We start from the raw sequence: 4,982 nt of genomic DNA on the forward strand, positions 1-4,982 counted from the left end.
CAAACAGGTTTGTCCTGGAGAGGGTGAAGCCGGAATGTTCTTTGGAGTCAAGGATTCTGATGCTTTGTCTGACATATTTTGGTCATGTTGCAAGGAGGTACTGGTCCTTGGAGAGGGACATAATGTTTGGCAGAGTGGAGGGACGGCACAGGAGAGGAAGACCTTTAATGAGATAGATCGATCCTGTGAGTGGAGTGGTGGGAATGAATGTGTTTGAGACAGTAAGGTTGGCACAGGATTGAATGACATTTAGGGCTCTTGTACATAGGGTCGCTATGATATAATTGATATGAAAGAGACCCCAAAACTGCAGTCCTCCTTTACTCAACAAACCTTGGATTGAACTATCCTCTGAAGTTACATTGCAAACTAAGGAAGTGTAAGATCTCTTTCTTACTGAGCAGCTGGTGGATTTGAATCATGTGCTTCCTGGTTGGCAGTGCAACTTCTTACCACTAAGTCACCAAAGCCCCTCGATTACAATTATTGTTGTTGTTGTGTACCACAGAGTTGGAACTGACACATAGTTGATCCTCCAGCAGGTTTTCAAAGGCAATTAATCACACAGGAAGAGATTGCCCATCCTTCTGCGGAGCAGCTGGTGAGTGTTTTGGGAATTGCAGCTCAACTTCTTGCTACTAGGCATTTGGCATCTGTTTTTCTTTGCCTTGGGAATTTTTCCTCCATGAGTTTACCCTGTATTCATTCTAGTTTTAATTATTTATGAGATCATAAGGGAGTTCTGGTGACCTAGTGAATAAGGAACTGTGCTGCCAACCCAGAAGCAAGTGGTTCTAATCCATAAGAGAAAAATGAGCAAACTCCTTCCATGTGATTTATAGCCTCTGAAAACCCACTGGGGGGTCTACTAAGAGTTGGTTCCAATACCATGGCAAAGATTTGACTTTATGAAGCTAGCAAGATAGATGATGGTTAGATAGCTAGAGAAATATATTTAATACATAGACATTTACATAATTTTCCAGATTAAGTAGTTTAACATTTCTCACCTGATTTTGTCCTCTTAGTCCTATTCATTCCCACGGCTTCTGGTTGCTGTGTTAGGTGCTGTCTCATAGTCTCTGATTCAGCGACTCCATGTGCAGCAGAAGGAAACTGGAGCTTATCTTTAAATATGGCTTCCCTAGCCATCCAAATGTGGATGACTGACCATGTAAACGGGAGGTCCTATGGAAATAGGGTATGTTGGCCTATCTGCAAGGGGATTGTCTATCTACTCTTCCACAAGGGGATTGGCCAGTCTCAGCAATCAAGAGGATTGGTTAGTATCACCAATAATTTGAACAGCTCTAGCAACAAAGAGAGATCTTCCCCCACCAGTGAAGAGGAAGGAGACCACATCACCAGGATAAACGTAACCACAGCTAAAATGGAGACCTGATGTGAGATGAGACTTGGGTGAGGAGGGGAGCCAGGACCAATTTTGGCAGGACTGAGAACTTTGTTAGACAACTGGGGGAAGGAAGCCAATATTGCCAGGACTGAGAACTTGGGAACACTGCAAGGCTTGAAGCTGAGATGCCTGTGTGCATATTTTGAGAGATGTCTTGTTTGTATTCTGTTATTAATCTGGATTATAAACTTTTGACTTCCTCAGTATGGTTCTGTGTGGTATGTGAGCTATCACATCGGATTTTGAACTCAGCAAATCAGTAAGATTGGTGTTGAGATAAGGAGAAAGAGGTCCAGGATCAAGGAGGACATGTCTGACCTCATGGAAGTGGTTTGGTGTCCAGATAGGTGGTGGTTGTTCATGAGGTAATCATCCTTATCTCACACATAGAAGGCAAGAATCAACTGAGGAACTGGAGGCACATTTAATCAATCATTGTATTGCTAACAAAACCCAACAGAACTATGACCAAAGAAGCAAGGAATGCAGTCTGTTTTACTTAATTGTTTTAGGAATGGCTACAATATCTGTGATCCCAGCATATTTTTCCTGTTGTCTACTTACTGGAAGTCAAGGTCAATGAAACCTTCAGACTACAGGTGTCCTGTCTGTGCTCCATAAGAAGTGGAAACCAAAATGCATCCAAATCTAAGAGAAGACAGTTTTAAGATTTTGTCCATATTGTCTGTTCTTTGCAAAAGAGTTAATGTCACAATGACAAAAATAGTGTCCTTCCTTTAAAACAGTGATGTGGAAGCTGTGAATTCATGACATGGAATTTTATAGAAAGATGCATTATTGAGGGAACTTGTCAAAACATGGAAGAGCTATAATCCACAGTTGAAATGCCATATTGTCACTATCCAATTTTATTTCCAGATATTCCATTTATAGGAGTAAGCATGAGGTGGAATTTTTTTCCCTTGAATATTTTGCACCACTCCCTACCCCCCCCCAAAAAAAAATCACAGCAGTGTGTACATTTTGCCTTCATCTCTGAAGAGATATTCTGCTAAAAAGAATGCTTCACTTGGCACAAACGAAAGGGCACTCAATCTACTAGGAGAAATCACACATCACACAATAGAGAAATGTTACACTGTTTTAACATTATACACTTCCCTTAGGGTATATACTCAGTTGTAAACTTCTCCTGTGGAGGCTGCAGTTTTGGATAGTGGCTAAAAAAGAAATTAAATTCATGCTGGACAAATATTGTTCAAAATATCTGACACTGTGCACTCTTTATAAAAGCTAAAGCAACTTGAACAGTTCCACAGAATATGGAAGGGATAAATCGTGTGCTGAATTTTGAGCAATTTTTCCATTTATTTTGTAATGATGGTGTTTTGCTTTCCTTTTAAGTAAAATTTAACAACTAATGTGGCATTAAAATTGTTTCCCCTCCTAAAATCAATAGCACAATCCTTAATTTTCTGCTATCAAATCTCTTTTAAGGTAAATCTTTGAAAAATATCTACTTTAACAGGTTAATTATGGAGTTCTAATGGAGGTAAACTTCAGGGAGACTTGCCTTAATTTGGCTCTCTTGCAGGTCCCAAGAGATTTTGCCCAAGGACATTCTCTCCAGATGTGTCTCTGCAATTTAGGATTGAGTTTACACATGGTCATATTCATATTTGAGACAGCCAGTAACTCGGTAATATTTTATTGATCTTTACAAAAATGAGAGCATAATTGGTGGGAAGAGATTGGTGCTGTCTGGGAGTATCTGATAATGTCCTTAAGGGGAGATCATTAAGCCCTAACTGGGATAGGAAAATTGGTCTCACTTCTGTCCCCTCAAGCTATTTTTCCTTGTCTTATCATGAGAGAGCTCTGTGTTTAAGTACAAGGCAGATCTGGATTTTGTGAAATCACATTAGGTTTGTGTAGCCAATGTGAGATTGTTGCTAGGGAGAGATATTGTGACATATGCTAATTAAATTTTTTAAAAGCAGAAAGGAGGAATTTCTATTGTGTGTGTTCTTTCTCTCTTTCTCTCCCCTCATGTTTTGGATGTTAGTTGCTCTGGGTTTCAGATCACATTACTATTATTTTTCCCTCTGTTTACACAGATGAGTTTATTTTTCCTCCCAGTGTATTTAATGCACAAACAATGTTTTTTTCTTCTAATTACTTCACATTCTTCTCCTGCTAGCAGCAAAATCACTGTCCTTCATTCTGTTATTGCTATGCTTCAGTGGTTTTATAAATAATAAATCTAAAAGAATCAAAAGTGTATTAGTGGTAAGGAATTGTGCTGTTAACAAAATGGTATAAGATTCTAATCCACCAACTGTTCTGCAGGAAAAGGATGGGCTTGTGTGATCTGCTGCCTCTGAATACTCCCATGACGGTTAGCCATGGGCCTGTTCTGACTTGACGGAACATAACAACAACTACAACAAATATCAGAGGTTCAAACTGATATTTGAAGGATGTGGTGGTCTTTGTGAGGGCAACAGGCCTGGGGAAAAGTCTTCACGAAGAATCGGAGGCCCAGAGACTGAAATGGCTGCATCATGTCTGCTCTCAGTCACTCTCTTAGTGCAGGATCACACCGAATAGAATTCAGTAGACACTCCTATGATTCACCAAACTGCAATATCTTAAAAATAATATAATTGCTTTTATCTTTGATAAAATAATTCTTTAACATGGCTCAATACTTATTTATTGATTGCAAGTGTTGAAAAAATAGTATTTATTTTTCAAGGAAATTAGCATAATATAGAATGCTTTACTGCAGTCTCAGAATGAGTCAGATGATTCATGCATTTATGAAAGCCTCAGTGGCTAGAGAAAATAATGTTCATTCAACCAAACACACTCTTACATACACTCACAAATCTCATACAACATTTAGAATTTTTTTCAAAAAATTTTAATCCTATTCCTTCAATAAATAATCATAGACAGTGGACAAAAAAAAATAAATAAAAAGGCTGAATCATTTGTTTAATTTGGACACACTTAAAATTCTGTCCATGAGGTAAAACTGCTATTGGAGACAAAACTCAGGGTCTATAAACATCAATAGTTGTTGAAGTAGCATAGTAGATAATCCACAACATATGAATTCTCATTTTTATTACTATTTGCTTTAACTACATTTCTATTCTGAGAGTCAATAGCAAAATAAAGGAAATCAATTGTTGCAAATGAAAAAACCTAGTCAGATCTTCTGTTTATTCTGCCATATTGATGGATTCCTTTGTCTTTCTAATCAATAGTTAAGATTCTTGAGCACAGTCACACAGTCTATCCTTCTTAGAGTCAGGAGGCCCTGAGATGACCTCATTTTCAATCCTATTAAAACCTCTCTGTATTACATGTAACTCCTCAGAGGACTCATCCCGCTTAGGGCTCAGGGTGTACATAATTGGTTCATGGCTTTCTAAAATGAGATGATTCTACCACTGAGATGCAACCTACCTCCTTTTAGTTGCACAGTTGTTGTTAAGTGCCATCAAGCTGAGTATGACTCGTAGGAACCCTAGTAACAACAGAACTGAACCCTCTTCTATCCTGTGCTATCATTGTCTTTGACACACTCATATCTGCA

Source organism: Elephantulus edwardii, unplaced genomic scaffold (genome assembly GCF_000299155.1).
Source record: "Elephantulus edwardii isolate Elephantulus edwardi_28Jun2011 unplaced genomic scaffold, EleEdw1.0 scaffold00008, whole genome shotgun sequence".
Lineage (NCBI taxonomy): Eukaryota > Metazoa > Chordata > Mammalia > Macroscelidea > Macroscelididae > Elephantulus > Elephantulus edwardii.